Source organism: Macaca thibetana, chromosome 4 (assembly GCF_024542745.1).
Source record: "Macaca thibetana thibetana isolate TM-01 chromosome 4, ASM2454274v1, whole genome shotgun sequence".
NCBI lineage: Eukaryota > Metazoa > Chordata > Mammalia > Primates > Cercopithecidae > Macaca > Macaca thibetana.
Window position 1 is genome coordinate 35,711,243 of NC_065581.1, and position 24,326 is coordinate 35,735,568.

Below are 24,326 nucleotides of genomic sequence, written 5' to 3' on the forward strand. Positions count from 1 at the left end.
AACTGTAAATTGAATTATGAACTAAATACTGAAGTATATGAATGGAAAAGTAAAGTGAAATGTACTTCTTAGGGTTCAGAAGCACAGAGAAACTAAACCAAAGATCACGGTTGAGGAGATTGTGTCATGGTTTAGGAATATTTTATGCTTAATTTCTCAAGCATGAGAAGGGCAAATAAGAAAAGAGGAAGCCAAGGGGACTTATTGGAGAATCTGAAAATTTATAGATAGTAGCAATGAATGTGGCTGTAAACTAATTTTTATGCTGCCATTTTGTTGGGGGAAAAAAAGAAAAAGAAAAAAGAAAACTATTCCAAAACATATGAATTTCCCAAGATGTGAAAATGTTCTGAAATAAGGAATGAAGCATGAAAAATTTTGAAAAATGGATCTCATTTGGAGGATAATAATAGATTCTCCCAAATGTCAGAAAATATGACAAGTAATTCATTGTTTTAAAGAAAGCTTCCTAATACTTATTTAAGGACTTTGATTTTTGTTTTTTTAATTAAAAAAATTTTTGAGACAGGAGTCTTGCTAATGTTGTCTAGGCTGACCTTAAACTCCTGGGCTCAATTGATCCCCCTGCCTCATCCTCCTAAGCTACTGGGACTGCAGGCACATGCCACCATGCCAGACTAGACTTCTTCCTCTTGTTATTGTTATTATTTTTTAAACAGTGATTAGCATAACCATTCTATTGAAATGGTCCTTTATTCGTTCCCAGAATGGATCTGAAGCTTGGAGATTATAATGGCATGACAGCCTTTTCTCATGCTGACCTTTTTACTTTTGCCCACTACTGTGTCAGATTTCTTTCGAAAGTGCCTATTTTGAGCAAAATGATTTTAACATCTTTTTTTTTTGAGACGGAGTCTTGCTCTGTCGCCCAGGCTGGAGTGCAGTGGCCGGATCTCAGCTCACTGCAAGCTCCGCCTCCCGGGTTCACGCCATTCTCCTGCCTCAGCCTCTCAAGTAGCTGGGACTACAGGCGCCCGCCACCTAGCCCGGCTAGTTTTTTTTTTTGTATTTTTTAGTAGAGACGGGGTTTCACCGTGTTAGCCAGGATGGTCTCGATCTCCTGACCTCGTGATTCGCCCGTCTCGGCCTCCCAAAGTGCTGGGATTACAGGCTTGAGCCACCGCGCCCGGCCGATTTTAACATCTTAAGGCAGAGGGCAACACTGAGCATGTAAGGACTGTAGAATGGAAGGGCCTGGAAACAGATCTTGTGGATTTGTATAAGTTCCTGCTCTTCTAAGAGAATGCAAAAACAAGATAAAATGCAACTATCCACTAGCATAACAGTTTTCTGGGTCTTCCACTAAACTAAATTAATTAAAAATCGTTTTTCAAGAATGTCTTTTTTTTTCTTTTCTTTCTTTCTTTTTTTTTTTTTTTTGAGACAGAGTCTCTCTCTGTCGCCCAGGCTGGAGTGCAATGGTGCGATCTGGGCTTATTGCAACCTCCGCCTCCCGGGTTCAAGGGATTCTCCTGTCTCAGCCTCCTGAGTAGCTGGGATTACAGGCGCATGCTACCACCCCCGGCTAAATTTTTGTATTTTAGTAGGGACGGGATTTCACCGTGTTGCCCAGGCTGGTCTCGAACTCCTGAGCTCAGGCAATCTACCCTCCTCGGCCTCCCAAAGTGCTAGGATTACAGGCGTTAACCACCGTGCCTGGCCTTTTTTTTTTTTCTCCCTCTGAGACAGTGTCTCACTCCTTCATCCAGACTGCAGTGCAGTGATGCAATCTCAGCTCACTGCAACCTCTGCCTCCCAGGTTCAAGCAATTCTTGTGCCTCAGCCTCCTGAGTAGCTGTGATTACAGGCATGCACCACTGCACCTGGCTAATATTTGTATTTTAGTAGAGATGGGGTTTCACTATGTTGGCCAGGCTAGTCTCGAGCTCCTGACCTCAAGTGATCCGCCTGCCTCGGCCTCCCAAAGTGCTGGAATTACTACAGGTGTGAACCCCCACGCCCGCCCAAGAATGTCTTAAAATACTCCCTTTAAATGTGATTTTGTTCGGATGGCAGCCCTGTTCCTGCATTTTGGAATTGCTGTACTTACATTTTTTGCTTTCTCTAAAGCAGAGTGTGGTTCCCCTGTTGAAAAACAAAAAGAAACAAAAAAAGGTAACATGCCTAGAAATGACTTCTGTGGTAGTTACTTTATATGTAAAAATCTAGAAGGTGCCTAATCTTAAACTGAATAAGGCATTTACTTAGAATTAAAGATAATTTTCCCAGCCTGGGCAACATGGCAAGACCTCGTTTCTACAAAAAATAAAAAAATTAGGCCAGGCACAGTGGCTCACACCTGTAATCCCAGCACTTTGGGAGCCTGAGGCGGGTGGATCACCTGAGGTCAGGAGTTTAAGACCAGCCTGGCCAATATGGTAAAACCCTGTCTCTATTAAAAATACAAGATTAGCTGCATGTGGTGGCCTGCGTCTGTAATCCCATCTACTTGGGAGGCTGAGGCAGGATAATTGTTTGAACCTGGGAGGCGGAGGTTGCATGAGCTGAGATCGTGCCACTGCAGTCCAGCCTGGGCAAAAAAGAGCAAAACTCCGTCTCAAAAAAAATGAAAATAAAAAATTAGCTGAGTGTGATGGCATGCACGTGTGGTCCCAGCTACTCAGGAGGCAGACACACAGAGGTGGGAGAATTGCTAGAGCCCAGAAGGTGGAAGGTTGAGGCTGCCGTGAAAAAAAAATTTACTACAAAGTTTAAGATTTAAAGTCAGTGGTCTCCCTTTTTCACATCCTCCAACTGAAGTTCAGTTTTTACTCTCTTAGTTGCAAAAATTAGAGACAGGAAACAATGAAACAAGCTTGTGATCTGAAGAATTTGACTTGTATCTAGTAGCTTCAGCATGTTCAAGGGTCATAGGAGGTTATGGTCCTAGTGAAAGTTGGATTCTTGGCCAGAAAAATCCCTTCAAGAGGTTCTTTTTCCCACATTGGATTGTTCACCCCAAACAGCTGTGAATTTTGGTTTGCAGAAAGGAAGTCCAGGCTATTTCTGCCCTAGTCTTTCGTAGGGAAAGTAAATTACTGGATTTTGTAGCCCAGAAACACTAAGGAAACCCCAGAAGTAGACAGTGGAGAGTTTGTTCTTAGAAGAATCAGGCTCTCCTGTGGGTAGGAACTTGGTCTCTTTTTTGGAGAGCTCTCAGAAAATATTTCCCACACTGATTTCCGAAGGATTATTGGGAGATTTTCTGTGGTAGGGAAAATTATATCGTATAATATGTTACATTCATAGAACATCTTCACATAACTTTGGTGTGGTTAGAGTTAATGGTAGTAATACTAGAAATTATATTGTATGGCTTCATATTTATCCTTTCTCAGTAATTTGTAGATCAAGTTTGTTTAGTTTACAAATCAAAAAAGAGTTTTTAAAACAAGTCAGTTGTCTCTGCTTTGAAATAAGATAGTTGTATCTGTTTGTGCTATTATTACCACTGATCCAGGAAGCAGAACTGCCTCCTGGCTTGCTTAAGTGGTGAGAACATACCATGGCGGCTAAGGATCAGGCTCTGACCCAACTCTGCCTTGTGACTTAGGCAAATTAAGTCACTTTTCTGAGCCTATGTGTCTTCATATGTATAATGGGCCTCGGATGGTACCTATCTTCTAAAGCAGCATTAAATAAGCTAAAGGATATAAGGCATATAATCCCTGGCACATGGCAAGAACTTGGTAAACCTCGGCTACTAGAATCATCTGATGGGAGCCAGATGCTTTCCACCCTTGACGAATCAGAGTGAGGACCCTGTTAAGGACGTATCTTTTATTGATGTTGCCATTTTAACATTTATAATAATTCATAGCAGAAGCTCCCAACGTTTTAAACTATGAAGAGTCCTATTTTTAAAATAGGACTCTGAAAATTGTCCTACTCTGAAAATTGGCAGTGGTGGCAAAGTTACAAAGCAGTCCAGGTCCACAATCCTTTGTTTGAAACCTTGGGGCCAGATATGTTTTCAGGGTGCTGACTCAATATTGTATATTGAGTCCCTAGTGGGATTGTGGCAGCACCCTGGAAACATTATATTTCTACAGCAAAGCCTGTAAATATTCACTAAATAGGATAAGTATGGAGCAGCTTCATATCAGTGTAGGTCAGGTTTTGCAGTTAAATGAGTTTGCTGCTAACTTATGAAAATATATTTTCAGAGCTTTTTGGATTTCTGAATTGTTGATGGGGGACTGTAAACCTCTGCCTTTATGGTAGAAAAATTGCAAGACAAATGCACAAAGAAGAAAATAAAATCAGTTATAATTCTACCTCCTACAGAAATTAATTTGAAATTTTGGTGTACATTCTTGTTTTTTTTTTTCTGTGCAAACTTTTTTTTTTTTTTAACAGAAATGACATTATTTTGTGCATACTTTGTCTCACGTTTTCACTAACTATATTGTGAAACCACTTTCCTATATTTTCTGTCCTCCTCAACCTCGTTTTAAATGGATGTGATATCCGTGGTGTGTATGAATTGTAATTAATTTAACCCCTTTCCTGACATGGAACATGAGTTTGTTTTTCATTTTCTGCTATTAGAACAGCTCTGTGATGAACACGCATGTGGATAAGTTAGTGTGTACATTCTGCTTATAACATTTGATATATTCAGTAGAATGGTAGGTGTAGTTTCAATATTCAGCCGTTGCAGAAATCAACAGCTGAATATTCAAATTACACCTCAAAAGCAACAACAAGAAACATACATATTGTTGAATTTGAGGACTCATAATAATTCTGAAGCCCCTTACATCTCCTGGGTCCTTCTGACTGGGAAGTAATGTACTGATTTATGGTTGCTAAATACTACTTATATTCAGAAAGTAAACTTTATGCAAGCCCAGGACTTTTAATGGTTAACTTAGGGCTTTACTGGTTCTTTTTCAGAGACCAAATGTTTAGAAGAGGGCCATTAATAATACAAATGCATAGAGCAATATGCTCCAAGCAGAATAAAATAAAAACAGCTTTATGGCCTGGCATGGTGGCTAACACCTATAATCCCAGCACTTTGGGAGGTTGAGGCCGGAGGATCATTTGAGCCCAGGAGTTTGAGAGCAGCCTGAGCAACATAGTGAGACCCAGTTTCTATCATTTAAAAAAAAAAAAAGTAATTAGAAAAAAAGCTTTGTTATTTTGTAAAGTAGAGATGAGGTCTTGCTCTGTTGCCCAGTCTGGTCGCAAATTTATTTTTTCTTTTAAATTATAATTGAGACCTATTTACAAAAAGACTAATGGCCAGAAAAGATTACAAAACAGATCAGTTCAGGGCTGTTTACCTGAGTGTCTGAAAGGTTCTCAGACTTTCTGATGTGGTTTTTAGATCTTTAACTCTTAGCTGTGCCTGGGGAAGAGCCCCAGTCCTGGCTTTGCTCATAACTATCCACATCATGCTCACCACTCTTCCTCTGATCCAGCCTGATGGAGTCTGTGCATTGACTTTTGTCCTCAGTGGGGCCAGCCACCTGATTCTTGCTTCTTCAGGTTGCCCTGCAGCCATGATCAAACTTCAATGCAAAATCCAGCCCATACTGTAGTATTTGAAGTCAGTAACTCAGTAGCTCAGAGGTATTGCTACCGACAGTATTGTGTGTGTGTGTGTGTGTGTGTGTGTGTGTGTATATTTGGGATGGGTGGGATGGTTTCGTTTCTTGAGCACTTAATACTTTGCTCTGTGTGTGCCAAGGACTTTACATACATGTATTTGCTCAGTTTATCTTCACAACATGCCTGCAAGACAATTGTTGTTATTTCCATTTTACAGATGAAGAAGCAAAAGTTAAGAGAGAGGTTAAAGTGACTAAGCCAGGGCCACACAGAGGAGTGCAGAGCCTGGCATCTCTGTGATTCCAAAACTTTTGCTTATAAAGCACTACATTAGGCCACTTGGAGAATCAGTCTCTTTGGATGAGACTTAAGCCACCACTTACTATATGCTTAGATAAAATTTTACTGGAAGATTAATTAGGGATTTATTTAAGTTTAATGGTTGCTTTTATACCACTTCATGCTATACCCTTCTAAGCACTTTACAAATATTAACTCATTTTGTCTTCATAACAACTCTTTTTTTTTTTTAATAAGAAAAATAGAGATGAGATCTCACTGTGTTGTCCAGGTTGGTCTCAAATTCTGGAGCTCAAGCGATCCTCCTGCTTCAGCCTCCCGAAGTGTTAGAATTATAAGCATGAGCCACTGCACCCGGCCATAACAACTGTTTGAGGAAGGCACTAGTAGTATTGCCATTTTACTGGTGAGGAAACTGAAGCACAAAGAGATGAAGTAGCTTGCCAAGGTGCAGTAAGCTAGTAAAAGTTAGAGCTTAGTTTTGAACCCAGTCAGACAGGCCCCAGAGTCTTTGCTCTTGGTTATTATGCAACTGGGACTTCTTCCTTTTACCCAAGAATGTAACACAAAGTCCTTTGGGAAGACTTTGACTACATAAAGTGAGGTAGGCTCATTTTTTTTTTAATTGGCAAATTCCCTGGAATACAGGAAAGTTAGATAAGGAGAATGCCTTTACGTCTATGCCAAATAATATATTAGTTTAGATAATGTGGGGGACTTCCCTGCAGCTCCCATATTGCTTTTTCAGACTTCTAGAAAATTCTCATCTCATGTAGGTGCATGTGTTCATGAATTTTACCTGTGAGAAAATGTAAGTGGTCCCCATGCCCCCCACAACCAGTTCAAAATGATAAAAATTAGTTTTGGACCCATAAGCTACATAAACTGCCAGATGGACTACCAGGGCCAAAGTTTGTACAAGGGAAGTGAATCTAAACAATTGGCAAGAAACCAAAAGCCTGTGTATTTGAAGTTATTTCCAACTCTGCTTGTTTTTTTAAACAATTCCCTCCCTCATTAGTGATTAACAACCAAAACTTGCATTCTCAAATAATAATTAGTTTGCCCATAAAATGATTTTCAGACAGTATTATCTGGCTGGTTCAAATGATTGTCGATGCTATCTTGAAGCCTAGGATTATGGGATGGGAAATATTACTTTCCATAATCCTTGGTACTTTAATCTTCACAATCCTTCAATACAAGTATTAGTGCCCATTTTACTGATGATTTTATAGTGTTTAAATGACTGGCCTAAAACTGGGCTGAGGTGGTTTTTTTTGTGGTTGGTTGGTTGTTTTCTGAGATGGGGTCTCAGTCTGTCACTCAGGCTGGAACACAGTGATGCAGTCACAGGTTGTTGTAACTTCAGCCTCCTGGGCTCAAGCAATCCTCCACCTCGGTCTCCTGAGTAGCTGTAACTGCAGGCTCATGACATCATGCCCAGTTAATTTTTGTATTTTTTGTAGAGACGGAGTCTTGCCATGTTTCCCAGGCTGGTCTCGAATTTCTGGGCTTAAGAGATCTGCCCACCTTGGCCTCCCAAAGTGTTGGGATTACAGGCGTGAGCCAACACGCCCGGACAGGATTGAGGTGTTCTGTTTGCAAGGCCTTTAAGGGTCCTATTTTATGTGGAATCATGGCTACCAAAAAGATGTCTGCGTCCCCAGTGGTGGAAGTATAAGGAAAAGGTAGTATTCTAGCTAAGTAGCTCTGAAAATACCTATGGGTCCTGTATACCTAACAGTGATAGAATAGGCCTATTACTTTTTACCTACAAATGAAAATACTTTAGATATTGAAATTGGCAGAGATTCCACATTTGTTACTTTTTAATCTATCGCTATCTCCATAATTGTGTGTTTAAGACTCAGCTGGAGAATAGTTTTCTTGCTAGTCACTCATCAGCAGTCTCTCTTGCCATCTTTAGCAGACCCAGAGCAGAATTTCAAAAGACTTTTCAAGTAAATGATCCAGGGCTTAATGCTTCATTTTAAGGTTTAAGTTTTTCTTTTTTATTTCTTTTTGAGACAGAGTTTTGCTCTTGTTGCCCAAGCTGGAGTGCAATGTGTGATCTCGGCTCTCCGCAACCTCCACCTCCCGGGTTTAAGTGATTCTCCCGCCTCAGCCTCCTGAGTAGCCGGGATTACAGGCGTGCACCACCATTCTCGGCTAATTTTGTATTTTTAGTAGAGATGGGGTTTCTCCGTGTTGGTCAGGCTGGTTTGGAACTCCCGACTGCAGATGATCCGCCCTCCTCGGCCTCCCAGAGTGCTGGGATTACAGGCATGAGCCACCGCACTTGGCCTAAGTTTTTCTTTTTAAAAGAAGGAGTGTATAAAAAATCAGGTCCAGTGCTTTTACTAGTTATGTTTTGTCAACCAAATTGATAGAGCTGTCTTTTTAAAAGATGTCTTTTCCAGGCTGGGGACTGTGGCTGTAACCCCAGCTACTTAGGAGGCTGAGGCGGAGGTTGCAGTAAGCTGAGATCACGCCATTGTACTCCAGCCCGGGTGACAGAGCAAGACTCTATCTCAAAAAAACAAACAAACAAAAAAGATGCCTTTTCCTTATCCATTATGATGTTAGACTTGACTTGTTATTGTCTTCAGTTACCATCATTTCCAGTTACCTTTCTCTTTAACATATGCTCTTTTGTAAACTTTATAGTTCATTTACAAAGAAAACTGATGAAAATAGCAGTCCAGGTACCCTAGCGTCTTCTCATTCAATTGACAGATATTTATGAAGACCTGATTCTTTTGGGTGAAATTTCACAGTCACTTAAAAATATCTGTGTTTGCTGAGAGGAATGTATTTACCAAATTATAAGTTTGGTATAATGCTACTAGTACTAGCAGAATGATATAGTAGAAGCTAAACCCAAGATTTTTTGGATGTATGTGTGGGGCATTCCCACTGTAATCCATAAAACTTATTTCCTGTAACTTCTCTTTTCTGTGTTTTTTATCCTAATATTGGTACTTTCAAATTGGCTTGTTGTGGGGTTTGGTTGTCATTCTACTGCACCAATTTGCCCATAAACCTCTATCTGTTTAACAGGCAAATCATCATGTAGAAAAACTTTTTTTTTTTTTCCAAGAGAGGATCTTGCTATGTTGCCCAGGCTGAAGTGCAGTGGTGGGATTGTAGCTCAAGCTATTCTCCAACCTCACTTAGTCTTTTGAGTAATAGGACTACAGGCATGCACCACCAAGTTTGCCTAATTTTTTTTTTTTTTTTTAAATTGAGATGGAGTCTCATTCTGTTGCCAGGCTGGACTGCAGTGGCGTGATCTTGGCTCACAGGGGCCTCCACCTACCGGGTTCAAGCAATTCCCCTGCCTCAGCCTCCCGAATAGCTGGGACTACAGGCACGCACCATCATGCCTGGCTAATTTTTTTTTTTTTTTGTATTTTAGTAGAGACGGGGTTTCACCATGTTGGCCAGGATGGTCTCTATTTCCTGACCTCGTGAGCCACCTTCCTCGGCCTCCCAAAGTGCTGTGATTACAGGCATGAGCCACTGTGCCCAACCCGTCTGCCTAATGTTTAAATTTTTTATAGAGATGGGGTCTTGCTTTGTTGCCTAGGCTGGAATGCAATGGCACGATCATAGCTCACTGTAGCCTTGAACCCTTGGCCTCAAGCAATCTTCCTGCCTTGGCCTCCCAAGGTGCTGGGATTACAGCAGTGGCTGAAAAACATTTTCTGATGGATTGAATCAGCTGAGAGTTTGGGCCACAAATCTGGGTCTTTAAAAAAAAATATGAATACAGTCGTCCGTCAGTCTCCATGAGGGGATTGATTCTAGGAGCCCTCGAAGATACCAAAATTCCAGCTCAAGTCTCTTATATAAGATGGCATAGTATTTGTGTATAACCTGTGCTTATTCTCTCGTATACTTTAAATCATCTCCAGTTTAATTATGATCCCTAAATACAGTGTAAATGCTATGTAAGTAGTTATTAAAATGTATTTTTTAGGGAATAATGAGACAAAAAGCCTGTATATGTTTAATACAGATGCAGCCATCCATTTGTTTTCCAAATATTTTTTGTCCATGGTTGTTGAACTCACAGATCTAGAACCCATCGATATCAAGGGCTAACTGTATTATGTAATAACGAATAACCACTAAGATTGCCTTTCCTATAATTAAAAAAAAAAAAATTGTGCGCTGGTCATGGTGACTCACGCCTGTAATCCCAGCACTTTGGGAGGCCGAGGCAGGTGGATCACAAGGTCAAGAGATTGAGACCATCCTGGCCAACATGGCAAAACCCTGTCTCTACTAAAAATACAAAAATTAGCTGGGTGTGGTGGCGCGCACCTGTAGTCCCAGCTACTTGGGAGGCTGAGGTAGGAGAATTGCTTGAACCTGGAAGGCACAGGTTACAGTGAGCCAATATCTCGCCACTGCACTCCCACGTGGTGACAGAGCGAGACTCCGTCTCGAAAAACAAACAAACAAACAAACAAAAAAATATATATATGTTTTGCACTTCGTGTTGCTCAAGGTAACACCTGATTCTGATTTTCTTTTCCTTTCTTTTCTTTTTTTCCTTTTTTTTTCTTTCGACAGAGTCTTGCTCTGTCACCAGGCTGGATTGGAGTGGCATGAGCTCAGCTCACTGCAACCTTCGCTTCTCAGATTCAAGCAATTCTTTTGCCTCAGCCTCCTGAGTAGCTGGGATTACAGGTGTGTGCCACCACGCTCGGCTAATTTTTGTACTTTTAGTAGAGACAGGGTTTCGCCATGTTGGCCAGGCTGGTCTTGAACTCCTAGCCTCGAGTGATCTGCCCATCTCAGCCTCCCAAAGTTCTGGGATTATAGGCGTGAGCCACTGTGCCTGGCCAACATCTGATTTTCTATGGATGATGACTTAATGAGATTATTGGAGTCATCACATGATGAATCTGGCTGGCATTAGGTTTCTTCATTACCAGGAACTGGGCCTTGTGAGATTTTGACACTTACCACATCATGCTCGTCACTCTTCCTCTGATCCAGCCTGATGGAGTCTGTGCATTGACTTTTGTCCTCAGTGGGGCCAGCCACCTGATTCTTGCTTCTTCAGGTTGCCCTGCAGCCATGATCAAACTTCAATGCAAAATCCAGCCCATACTGTAGTATTTGAAGTCAGTAACTCAGTAGCTCAGAGATATTGCTACCGGCAGTATTGTGGGGGTGTGTGTGTGTGTGTGTGTATTTGGGATGGGTGGGATGGTTTCGTTTCTTGAGCACTTAATACTTTGCTCTGTGTGTGCCAAGGACTTTACGTACATGTATTTGCTCAGTTTACGTTCACAACCTGCCTGCAAGATAATTACTGTTATTTCCATTTTACAGATGAAGAAGCAAAAGTTAAGAGAGAGCTTAACTGACTGCTTTTTGTTATTGTTTTGCTTGTGAATAACGTTGTTTTCACCTCTTTGATTGGTCTTTGATTTCGTGTGGCCATCAGGGTTTGAGTAGAGCAAAATCTTGTCTCTCCCACTTTCATTGATTTTTATTTTAGCCTTCTGTTTGATGTGTAAATACCTGAACGAAATCCTTAAGTTTGAGTTAAGCCTTACGTCTGTTCTTGTTATAGGATTTTAGCTTGGTTAAGGTCTGTCTGGATCCCTGGGGTCTGGAAAGTATCCATTTCTCTTAGTTTTATCCTCTAGTCTCTCTGTGCTTCAACTCTGAAGGGAAGAGGACATGGCTAGACAGAAAAAAACAGTACGCAGGAAAGATTGTCTCCAGGAACTTTTCTCTCTCTTAGAGTGCACACTGGCTCTGGGGAAGGGCATGAGTGAGCAGTGCCCCTCGGGGATCTTCCACCTAATCCCACCTCAACCACCCTCTAGCTCTATGTTCTTGGGAATATTTTTTACTCTTCCTGTAGCTCAGTTTTCTTACCATTAAAAAATGGGTGGCAGGGGTCAGTGGTTTTAGCGTTTCCTGGCAGAGGTCCAAGGAAAGGTGCCTTGGCGTGTCTTAAAGCATCTGCAGAGTTAGACTGGGGAAAGGAATGGCTGCTTACTGTCCTCTGACTGTGTGCCAGGAGCTGTGCGAGACCTTTTACATGGCTGGTCCGGAAGGTCAGTAAGAGAAGGAGGTCTCTCTTCTCCCTTCATCCATGGGAGTGTGTGAGTGGGAGGTTGCTCTCTCTGCCATGAAACTTTCATCAGCAAATACTAATTAGTGCCTAATTACTGTATGTTGTGCATACCACTGTAGCAGATAACCTAGGAACACAAAACTTGACAACTCCCTTAAGAAATTGGCTTGGTTATCTGTGAGTTTACACTATCAATGACTGAAAAAATAAGTGGGGGAGAACAGATAGGTCTTTCTTACAGAAGAATTCCAATTATAAATGTAGGAATAATGAGGGGAATAGAAAATCACCATTAGCATACCATAGTAATAATTGCTGCAGGCAAGATCTACCAGTGAAGAATAAAATTGGTGGGTGAAAGTTGAAGGAGAAACAATATTTGCATGGCTTCAAAGTATCTTCCCCAAAATATTTATTAATTACTATGGCAGTTTCAACCGACGTCCACTTGTTCTTTGGTAGTCCTCTCTCTAGGAGATGGAATTTAATTCTCTTCCTTTTTTGAGGGTCGGCTACACTTAGAAACTGGCTTCCAAATAATAGAATATGGATAGAGAACAGTGGTAACTTTATTATTATTATTGTTTTAATTTTGTATTATACTTTAAGTTCTAGGGTACATGTGCACAACGTGCAGGTTTGTTACATATGTATACATGTGCCATGTTGGTGTGCTGCACCCATTAACTCATCATTACATTAGGTATATCTCCTAATGCTATCCCTCCCCCTCCCCCGACCCCACAACAGACCCTGGTGTGTGATGTTCCCCTTCCTGTGTCCAAGTGATCTCATTGTTCAATTCCCACCTACGAGTGAGAACATGCGGTGTTGGGTTTTCTGTCCTTGCAATAGTTTGCTGAGAATGATAGTTTCCAGCTGCATCCATGTCCCTACAAAGGACACGAACTCATCCTTTTTTATGGCTGCATAATATTCCATGGTGTATATGTGCCACATTTTCTTTTTTTCTTTTTTTTTTTTTTTTTGAGACGGAGTCTCGCTCTGTCGCCCAGGCTGGAGTGCAGTGGCCGGATCTCAGCTCACTGCAAGCTCCGCCTCCCGGGTTCATGCCATTCTCCTGCCTCAGCCTCCCGAGTAGCTGGGACAACAGGCGCCCGCCACCGCACCCGTCTAGTTTTTTGTATTTTTTTTTTAGTAGAGACGGGGTTTCACCGTGTTCGCCAGGATGGTCTCGATCTCCTGACCTCGTGATCCGCCCGTCTCGGCCTCCCAAAGTGCTGGGATTACAGGCTTGAGCCACCGCGCCCGGCCGTGCCACATTTTCTTAATCCAGTCTATCGTTGATGGACATTTGGGTTAGTTCCAAGTCTTTGCTATTGTGAATAGTGCCACAATAAACATACGAGTGCATGTGTCTTTATAGCAGCATGATTTATAATCCTTTGGGTATATACCCAGTAATGGGATGGCTATCAGTGTTAATTTCTTTTTTTTTTTTTTTTTGAGACGGAGTCTCGCTCTGTCGCCCAGGCTGGAGTGCAGTGGCCGGATCTCAGCTCACTGCAAGCTCCGCCTCCCGGGTTCACGCCATTCTCCTGCCTCAGCCTCCCGAGTAGCTGGGACTACAGGCGCCCGCCACCTCGCCCGGCTAGTTTTTTGTATTTTTTAGTAGAGACGGGGTTTCACCATGTTAGCCAGGATGGTCTTGATCTCCTGACCTCGTGATCCACCCATCTCGGCCTCCCAAAGTGCTGGGATTACAGGCTTGAGCCACCATGCCCGGCCTCAATCAGTGTTAATTTCTTAAGTTTTGATCATTGTACGGTCATCCCTGGGTACATGTGAGGGACTGGTTCCAGGACCCCCATGTATAACAGAATCCTTGTATACTCAAGTCCTGAGGTCAGCTGTGAGAAACCCAAGTATGTGAAAAGTCAGACCTCCACACACACAAGTTTTGAATCCCACAAACGCCATATTTTTTATCTGCGTTTGGTTGGAAAAAATCTGCATATAAGTGGACCCAAACAGTTCCAACCTGCATTATTTAAGGGTCAGCTTTACTATAGTTCTGTAAAAGGTTAGCATAAGGGGAAGCTGGATGAAGGGGACACGGGGCTCTGTGCTATCTTTGCAACTCTTCTGAAAGCCTAATATTATTTCAAAATAAAAAGTAAGCAAAGGGCCTATTTGATAGAGGCTCTGAAGTCAAGCTGCCTGGGTTCGTATCTTGCCTCTGCCACCTACCAGTTGGGAGGTATAGATAGCTTTCTTAATTGCTTTGCCTTAGTTCCTTCATCTATAATAATAGAACTTCTCATATAAAGTTGTGTAATGATTAAATGAGGTAATTCATGTGAAGTACTTAGGGTAGTGGCAAGCCAGGCATGGTGGCTCACACCTGTAATCCCAGCACTTTGGGAGGCTGAGTTGGGAGGATTGCTTGAGCCCGAAGTTCAAGACTCACCTGGGCAACATAGCAAGACCCTATTTTAAAAGGAAAAAAGAGAACAGTGGCTGGAATGTAGTAATGACAGCTGCTAATATTAATATTTATACAGAGAAAGCCTCCTTTTAGTTATTCAGCCATTGAGCCAGGGATGTAAATAGTGCTGGAGGAGTTTGGAGGAAGAGGCGATGGTAATGGAATAGGGTGGTATGGAGAACCCTCTCCTAGATTACTTATACCCCTAGGAAAACCCCTAGGAAGTGGGGCCCTGCCTTTCAAGAAAGCCAGAGATTCAGATAGTTGATAGAAGACTGATGTAGAGGAGGGCAGGGAACAGCTAGGGGCAGAGGTAGAGAAGCTAGAATAAGAAAGACCTGTTTGCCCAGCAGTGAGTAAGCAGCCATCCAGCAGGAGTCAGTGGAGGTGAGGTTGGTAAGGTACTGAATCATCATGGGATTGGATGCTGGCTTGATAGAGTCTAGGACCTTGTCTCCAGGCCACTTTATCTCTAGGTGCTTTATTTCTAAGCCTGAGAGAGACAATTCAAACAATAAAAAAATTGTTTCAGTTTCAGCAGGATTGTAGTTATACTTTGAGTGTTTGTTGATTGAGAAAATACGTTGTGACAGAATGATTATGAACTCGGTAACTCTCTGAAATAAACTTGTGTTTTATTAAATATAGTAGCTTCTCTGTACCTTAGGGACATCATAATATATTATTCTGAGACATTTATTCTGCCTACTGCTGGTGCTTGGTGTACGAATGCATTTGCTGACCCTTTGCAATAACAATGTGGCCCCATGCAGAGCAGTGGAGTGGGAGCAGGGGAGGGTCTGCATGTGCCAGGTGCTACACTAGACACATTCCCAGACTTAAATAAATTCTCCCTTAAAACACAGACCTGGGCTTATGTAACTTACCTAAACTCAATCCCATGTCATTGATGCCGAAGTCAGTGTTTTTTCCATTGCGCCATGCTCTGTGTCTTCAACTGACATTTGCCATAATGATTATCATTATCATTAATGAAAAGTCATCTTACCCTTGCCAGTAGTTTACATGATCAAAGAACATCAGTTAACACCTAGTTCTCATTTCTAAGTGTGTTTAAATGGTCAAGAGCTTTTAACATAATTCTCTTGGGAAGCAGAAGGAATTCAGTTGATTTAGAACCAAAGGATAATGGCAGTTTCTTCATTGAATGAGTGCCTTGTTTGTGCAAGATCACATGCTGGCCAATGAAGTTATATAGAGAAAAGAAGTCTCAATCCCAGCCTTGTGATCTTCTGATGGGGGAGATAGAGAATAGTGTGATGAGTGCTCTGAAACAGAGGGATGCTGGAGCATCAGAGAGGAAACAAGGGGCAGGGCTGGGGAAATGTTCCTCCCTGAAGGGGTGAGGTCTGGGTGGAGTATTAGAGCTAATAGGACTTGTACAGACAAAGAAGAGGAAAAGTGAGAGTTATTTTAAGCTGGAGAGAGTGTACAGTGTGTGCAAAGAATGGGTGTCTGGAAGCATGGTGCATTGAGACAACTGCAGGTAACTGCCTGATACGTAGGAGGGAGAGGGGTTCTGTGGGGTAGGAAGAGATTAGATGGGGTATTAGCAGAGGTGAGATGTCCATGTAAAGGAGTTGGATTTTACATTGACAGTAATTATGGATTTGCAATTTAGGAAGATGACTTCAGATTTTTGGAAGATGGATCAAAGGAATTGAGGTTAACTAGGAGTACAAAATGATTAGGGCCTGAAAGAAGGCAGTTCCAGTGAGTATGAAGAGGAAGCTAAATTTTAAATATTCGGGAGGAATGAACAGGACTTGGTGACTGTTGATTTGCAGTTGAGTGGGTGATCTCGCCTATGACTTTGCGTCTAAATAGGATATTACAGGCTGGGCGTAGTGGCTCGTGCCCTGTAATCCCAGCACTTTGGGAGGCTGAGGCGAGAGGATTGCTTGAGTTCAGGAGTTTAAGACCACCCTAGGCAACACAGGGAGACCTTGTCTCTACAAAAAAAATTAAAAAAATTAGCCAGAGGTGATGGTGCCCGTAGTCCTAGCTACTCAGGAGACTGAGGTGCGAGGATCATTTGAGCCTGGGAGGTTGAGGCTGCAGTGAGCTGTGATCATACCACTACTATACTCCAGCCTGGGCAACATAGCTAGACTCTGCCTCAAAAAAGAATGAATGGGCTGGGTGTGGTGGCTCAGGCCTGTAATCCCAACACTTTGGGAGGCTGAGGTGGGCAGATCACCTGAGGTCAGGAGTTCAAGACCAGCCAGGCCAACATGGTAAAACCTCGTCTCTACTAAAAATACAAAAAAATTACCTGGGCATGGTGGTGGGCACCTTTAGTACTAACTACGCAGGAGGCTGAGGCAGGAAAATCACTTGAATTCGGGAGGCAGAGGTTGCAGTGAGCCGAGATTGCACCACTGCACTCCAGCCTGGGTGACAGAGTGAAACTCCATCTCAAAAAAAAAAGAAAGAAAGTAGGAAAGAATGAATGAATAGGATATTACAACATAAAATGGGAGAGTGGGGTTTTGTGGAAGGACTGGAGTTTTATAAGGGATAACTGAAATGAAACATTTTTTTCCCTCTCTGATAGAAGGGTAGTATTCATTTTAGAACAGCCCCATTACTTATTTTGGTGTGCACAGGAGTTTGTAGATGGAGACCTGGAGTGGTATGGTAACTAGTTTAAGCAGGCAGATAAATCAGTCTTTTGGTTTAGTCTGTTGTTTCTCATGGTGAAAGCTAAGTCTCCAAATGGTTGTTTTTGTTTCCACAGCAAAGACTTGTGAACCTTTGAACTGAATGGGAATTAGTGATACGGAAAGAAGAAAAGACAGGCCCTTCCTACTCCTTTCAGGATTTATGTAGTTATTTATTTACCAACATGTGTGCAGAAAGCCAAATTGGTACTTTTCATGAAATGGACTGTAGTTTAAATTCAAAGGATTTTATCAAGCTTAAAGGTAACCCTGTTTTTGCTTCGGCCTGTGTTCTGCTGTAATAATCTCCTTCCTTGTGCACAGGATAACAGTGGGGAGGTGCTTAAACTGGCAGGGGTATTATTTGGCCACCCAGGGCTTCTTCAGTCACACTGAGAGTCCTGGTTCTTGGCTATGAGAATGTCTCCTGATGAGGCTCAAGGACTGTGTGCATAGGATTGAAAACTTCTAGAAAAGGCAAAACAAGTTCCCCAGGCTTTGTGACTGGCAGTGTCTGGAGTCCTCACCCTGAACAAGGTCATTAAAAAACCCAAATTATACCCTTTATGCTGAAAGGAAGCTTTTCTCTCCAGCCAGCCAAAATTTAGTATCTGCCTGTGCCAACTCCAGATTTCCTGTTACTATAAATCCTTGACAGTTTAGAATGAAGGATGGTGTTGTGTAGGGGAGAGAATCCTTATTCAAATGCATAGGAGAGCAATGGCAGTGTGACTGTAGGGTCATACGTAATAAAACTACAAGATAGGTTTCTTGCCCTTGAAATCTCATTATAATAGTGCTGTGAGCCACCAAGAGTTTCTGCTCTTCTAGTTTTCAGGTTGTGCTCAGGAACCATTAATACTTTTGCAATAACACAAGTTCTTGTTCATCCAGGGATGTTTATTTCAGCATTAAATTGTAAATAAACAAGCATGCTATAATTTATGAAAGCTGAGTGTGTGACCTCTGTTCAGTGTTGTGATTAAATCAAATACTCATAATCTGACACCTTGAATGATTTGTGTGATCATTGTTGTACTGCGTGATTATTAGGTAAGCAGTTTACATAAGTAACTATAATTAGTTTTAATTTTTACATGGCCAAATCAAATGTTCACAGTTTCTTGTTTATTTCTTTGTTGGTTCTCCAGCATCTGTAACTAGCATCACTGTCAGCATTGATACCTGTGTAGACTGTGTCCTCATCACTTGCTGGTTACCTTATGTTAAAACACCAAGTCTAGGTTTTCTCCCTAGCAGCCCTTTAGAAGGGATGGGTGGTCCTCGGATCTATTCTCTCATCATCCAACCTCAACCTCAGTGGGGTCTTCAGGGAGTAGGAGCGCCAGACCCTGGGACTGTGTGGCCTGCCCAGAGGTGGAACAGCACACTGTTGGGATGAGAGAGAGGTCCCTTCACCTCGGAGAAGGAATGAACAACAGATTTTATTTTAGAGTACTGTATAGATTGAAATAACTGAACATTTCTCACCTAACAGATAGTAAGGATTTTAATAGACATTTATTTGCAGAATTAGTTTTCTACCACAAAGTCGATTTTCAGTTAGAAAAAGGGGTGACTAGTAGGGATACTTTGATACTGTGGTTAGACCGTCATTGAAAAGAAAATGATACATTTTGGGTGGATTGAGAAGCGAAATTGATTTTGGATGACATTTCTGACCGACTTTTGTATATTTGTGTGGCATGCAGTAATGGAGGGCTGTGTTTGGTGGTTAGATGCAGAACATTTATTGTGGTTCTGCTGGCTGTGTGTGTATTGCCTATTTTTATTGTGGTTAACCTGACCCACCATTTGGTTCCTTAAGGTTGAGTTTCCTTTCCTGTACTTTATGAACGTCGTCAGCTTGTGCAAAAGGGAACTTTATCGTTTCTTTTCAAATGTTTACTGAGTTTCTGTTCTGTGTTAGGCCCTGTGTTAGGAGCCAGGTACAGAAAGATGATCAAATATCTTGACTTTAAATAATACCTTTCACATTTACCACTTTAATCTCAGGTAGCACTAGCGACCCTGTAAAATTGAAAAAGGCCATTCATGTACCCGGCAATATAAATAAGTAGTCACAGAGAAATGAACAGACTTGAGGTTACACATTTCAGTAGTGACTGAGCTGAAGCCTTAGTGTTTTGACCCCACCCCTACCTATGCAATAGTTAGGAGAGCCTAACCAAAGTAGAGTTGTTTGTTTGTGACAGGTTGCCTAGGTTGGAGTACAGTGGCATGATCATAGCTCTCTGCAGCCTTGACTTCCCTGGCTCAAGCAATCCTCCGGCCTCAGCCTCCCGAGTAGCTAGGACCACAGGCATGTGCCACTATACCCAGCTAATTATTTTAGTTTTTGTAGAGACAACACGGTTTCAAACTCATGAGCTCAAGTGATTACAGGCGTGAGTTACCATGCCTGGCCTAAACAAAATAGTTTGTTGTTGGTTTGTTGTTGTTGTTGTTGTTGTTGTTGTTTTTGAGACAGAGTTTTGCTCTGTTGCCCAGGCTGGAGTGCAGTGGTGCAATCTCGGCTCATAACCTCCGCCTCCCTGGTTTAAGTGATTCTTGTGCCTCAGCCTCCCATGTAACTGGAACTATAGGCGTGTGCCCACACCCAACTAATTTTTGTATTTTTAGTAGAGATGGGGTTTCACCATGTTGGCCACACTGGTCTTGAATTCCTGGCCTCAAGTGATCTGCCCACTTCAGCCTCCTAAAGTGCTGGGATTACAGGCGTAAGTCACTGTGCCCAGCCAATAAAATAGGTTTGTGTATTTTTTTATTTCAGACGGAGTCTCGCTCTGTCGCCCAGGTTGGAGTGCAGTGGTGCGATCTTGGCTCACTGCAGGCTCCACCTCTCGGGTTCACGTCATTCTCCCACCTCAGCCTCCCGAGTAGCCGGGACTACAGGCACCTGCCACCACGCCCAGCTAATTTTGTTTTTGTATTTTTAGTAGAGACTAGGTTTCACCATGTTAGCCAGGATGGTCTCAATCTCCTGACCTCGTGATCCGCCCGCTTTGGCCTCCCAAAGTGCTGGGATTACAGGTGTGAGCCACCGCGCCTGGCCAATAGTTTTTGAATCTAAAATTGATCAATCAGGAAGCATGACATCTATCCAAATAAATTTATGTAGACATTTAAAAAATTCATACAAATGATTCTTACACTGGGCTATTTTATTTTTTAAAAATCATTAAAAACATTAGAATTTAAACAGTATTAATTAAGGACTCATTGTTTGCCCAATAAAAATAATCATCACTTAGTAAATCACCCTAATGAATGATTTATGCAGGACGACAGAGCTGACCTGCTGTGCTTAAAAGAACATGGACTTTGAGGCCTTGCCAAACTGAGGTGATTGTTTGACCTTGGGCAAATTATTTAATGTATCTGATTTTTTTCAGCTGTAAAATGGGGTTATATTTTATTCTAAAATGGAATTTTGCCTATCATATATATAGAAGATCGCTCTGTTTGAAGTAGGAAGTATTAGCTGGCTCCTCACTTACCATCATCATTTGATTTAGTGTTTTCAGGACGACATTGTTCAATGTATTTTTTGTTTTGGAAGGTAGTGAGTAAGATATTTCTAAGGGTGAAAAGGAAACAGTTTTGAAAATTCTTAGCTAATACTGAGTTGGCCAGGATGGGAGAAACAGAGTTAAAGGAATGTGTTAGCCCCTTTTCTTGTGCACCTAGAAATCCTCCAGGGCCCAGTAACCATTTTAGATTTATTTTATTAAAAAACAGGCCTCTGGGCTTCCTGTGTTACTGACTCCTTTCAGTTTCTGCAGAACTTAGAAGGAAAATTTTCCCTGAGTAAAGTGAGAAGAGCATTAACATTGTACCATGGATGCCTAAAATGGTATTTATTAGACACAGGCCTGTGCAAAGGCTGTGAGTGTGGGAGCAGGGGCAGCAGTAACGTTGTTTCTTCCTGGTGGTCTCATGAGAGCTTCTGGGAGCAGCAGTCAGAGGGCAGAGCTGACCTGCTGTGCTTAAAAGAACGTGGACTTTGAGGCCTTGCCAAACTGAGGTGATTGTTTGACCTTGGGCAAATTATTTAATGTATCTGATTTTTTTCTGCTATAAAATAAGGTTATATTTTATTCTAAAATGGAATTTTGCCTATCATATATATAGAAGATCCTTCTGTTTGAAGTAGGAAGTATTAGCTAGCTCCTCACTTATATTTATTTCCAGGGTCATTTGAAGTCTGTCTACCTGATGAGAATATAAATCCCATCAGGGCTAAGGCCTTGTCTGTTTGTTTTTCTCACTGTGTCTCCTTGCGCCTGTGTCAGTGCCATAGGCTTAGTAAGTACTCAGATACCTGGCGAGTGGAGGAATCCCCGAAATTCGTACTGCAGCTGTCAGGAAAAAGTATAGACTCGCTGCCTATAAGCACAGGTCTGTATTTGTCAACATCTTAGAGCTTTAGGCCTATGTAGGTTTTTTGTTGTTGTTGTTTTGTTTTTTAAGAGACAGGGTCTTGCTCTGACACCTAGGCTAGTGAGCCTCCTGCCCCAGCCTCCCAAGTAGCTAGGACTACAGGTGTGTACCACTACACTCGACTAATTTTTAAATTTTTTCTAGAGATGGGGTCTCACTGTGCTGCCCAGGCTAGTCTTCTAGTTCCTGGGCTCAAGTGATCCTCCTGCATCTGCCTTTCAGAGGGCAGGGATTACAGGCATGTAGTATCTTTTTTTTTTTTTTTTTTTTCTTCTTCTTTTGGTTAACAAGTAACAGTTTGGGTTTTCATATTCCCAAGATGTCTAGAGGGTTTCTTTCTTTTACTTCAGTTTGATTGATGAAAATGTCGTAATGAAGTGAAAGAAAAGGCTTGCTGTGCTTCCATTTTGAGGTGGCCCATCATGTTCTTGAAGCCTTGTTCTTTGAGCCACTCTGTTTTGTTTCAGGTTCACTCCTAGTTTAAGGCAGAGCTGTCCTCTGCATTCCCATCTTCTCAGAGAAAGTATTTGGTTTCAGGTCAGAGCTGTTTTCCTTTTAGCCACCGAAAAGCCTCTGAAGAATTTGGAGGTAAAGAGGCTTCATGTCTGCATCTTTTTTCTTTTTTTGGAGACGGAGTCTTGCTCTGTCGCCCAGGCTGGAGTGCAGTGGTGCAATCTTGGCTCACTGCAACCTCCGCCTCCCGGGTACAAGCAATTCTCCTGTCTCAGCCTCCCGAGTAGCTGAGACTACAGGCACATGCCACCAGGCCTGGCTAATTTTTATATTTTTAGTAGAGACGGGGTTTCACCATATTGGTGAGGGTGGTCTCGAACTCTTGATCTCAGGTGATCCACCCGCCTCGGCCTCCTGAAGTGCTGGGATTACAGGTGTGAGCCACTGTGCCCAGCCCATGTCTGCATCTTACTTGTTAACACACTGAGGAAAGTCTGGACATGGAGATTTATGGAAGGATGAGACCAAGTCTCAACCACAGTATACTTTTCAACACATTGCTAATTGGAGTTAAAATGTTCGTTAATGTGAAAATAAAATTACTTTGGATTGAGACTGCTGCTTTCTTTGTGTTCTCAGTGGAGACTGCCGTAGAAGAAAAATTAGACAAAATGCTCTCTATAAAGCCTCTATTTTAAGAAGAATGATTCAGAGAGGAACATAGGTCCAAGAAATTTTCATCAACAAATGAAAACTGAACTATCAGGTTTGCCAGATGTCTCATTTTAAGGAAATTTTTCCTCATTTGGTCTCTTGTAAAAGTCTTCCTTTTGCCTCTGAAATATACCCTGTCCCTATGTAACTTAAAAATAAAATTTTCAGATTGTTCAAAGTTCCATCTGTGCAGGATTTGTAATTCTGTGTAATTCAGCTGGGAATTGTATTGCATAAAAATAAAGGCAAAAAATAACCACATTGTTGGACTACAGACTTTTGGGAAATTTCCTTAATTTATTTAGTGTAGTCCATCGTGGTCTGTCACTCAGCATTTGTTGAGCACCTGCTATGAACAAACACTGTGACTTGTTCTTTAAGGCGGCAGCAATGTGCCTTAATGTGGTTGTCCCCATTAATGTTCTACCCTATGGTCGTCCTGTCTTACGTGGTGTAACAGAGTAGAATGGCTGATATTTAAGGGAGGACCTCTCCCTTTTAGTTAGACACACAAGTCCTGGGCATCTCTCTTTTGGGGACAACATAAAACAGCCCTGCCTAGTCCTTTATTTGGTCCACCACTAATCCTATCCCAGCATCCTGTGTAGGCCTCATGGGGCCTACATACTCTGGCAGGGGAAGAGCCAGGAGAGAAGGAAGAAGGCTTTGAAGAGCTAGCTCCAGCAGCCTGCTGACAGTTTTCCTTCTCTCCCCACTGTGGAAGGACTGACTACCAGTGGAGAGGTGGCAGCAGGCTCTTGGCTGAGTGGAGAGGCTCTCTCTTCCTGTGTAGTTTGTGGAGAGACAGATTTGACTCAAGGTACAGTTAGAAGTCAGCATTGCTTTCTTTTGGGACTTTCCTTGTTGATGACCTCTTCTCTTTAAGTCAAAGCAAGCTCCACTGCCCCACAGTGTTCCAAATTACTTGTCAAAATTCCTATAAACACTGTGTAGCTAGATTCAACTTGATGTTATAAAACCAATTTTTGTAAGATAATCTGTATTAAAGTGCAAGTGAAATGGCAGTCTGTTAAACTAACCTGAAATCTGATGATGTGCTGTGGGAACAGCGCTGTTTGAATAGAGTTTCTTTGCTTCCTTCCAGCTGGGTGGAGAGGAAAGGACATCCTGTCCCTACAGAACTGACTGCCACTGCTCCAAATGTCCTCCATGCTCACTGGCCTCTTCTCCAGACCTAAGACCCGAAGGCCTATGGCCCAGATGGGTCTCACCTCTCCAAGCACGGCTGCCCAGCTTAGGGAATTATAGATGTTTCTGTTCTGGCCAAGGAGGAGCAGGAGCCGAGAGTGGGGCCTGATAAGCAGCTTCCAGAATTCTGGGATTGTACAATCCCCGGAGAGAGGAAGAGGTTGTTTCTTGTTACCAGCTGCCCTCCTTTCACCTGGTAGTACACACAGCCTCTTCCTAAAGAGCGTTACCCAGCCCCCGTCACTTTTTCTGTCTCAGGCTCACTTCAGAAACGTGTTTTCTGTTCCTTGTTCTACCCTCTCTGCCGTGTTCCTAGGACCAGCCCCTGCTAGTTCCTTCTAGAAACTAACTTTACTCATCGTTG

General features: G+C 42.2%; 3 protein-coding genes and 2 long non-coding RNA genes across 11 annotated transcripts in view; 3 read left to right on the forward strand and 2 right to left on the reverse strand.

Annotated features, from left to right (window-relative positions):
- Positions 1 to 24,326, reverse strand: part of RPS10 (ribosomal protein S10) — a 624,010-nt gene that overhangs the window by 475,652 nt on the left and 124,032 nt on the right. The gene's annotated exons all lie outside the window — the stretch shown is intronic.
- Positions 1 to 24,326, reverse strand: part of TAF11 (TATA-box binding protein associated factor 11) — a 322,409-nt gene that overhangs the window by 17,126 nt on the left and 280,957 nt on the right. The gene's annotated exons all lie outside the window — the stretch shown is intronic.
- Positions 1 to 24,326, forward strand: part of ANKS1A (ankyrin repeat and sterile alpha motif domain containing 1A) — a 192,227-nt gene that overhangs the window by 5,432 nt on the left and 162,469 nt on the right. The window lies entirely within an intron of this gene.
- LOC126952845 (uncharacterized) lies at positions 1,035 to 11,246 on the forward strand. Its single transcript, XR_007725044.1, has 2 exons — positions 1,035 to 5,621; positions 11,061 to 11,246. It is a non-coding gene; the product is annotated as an uncharacterized LOC126952845 (long non-coding RNA).
- Positions 17,612 to 22,199, forward strand: LOC126952846 (uncharacterized). The gene is made up of 2 exons (XR_007725045.1): positions 17,612 to 20,550; positions 21,233 to 22,199. It is a non-coding gene; the product is annotated as an uncharacterized LOC126952846 (long non-coding RNA).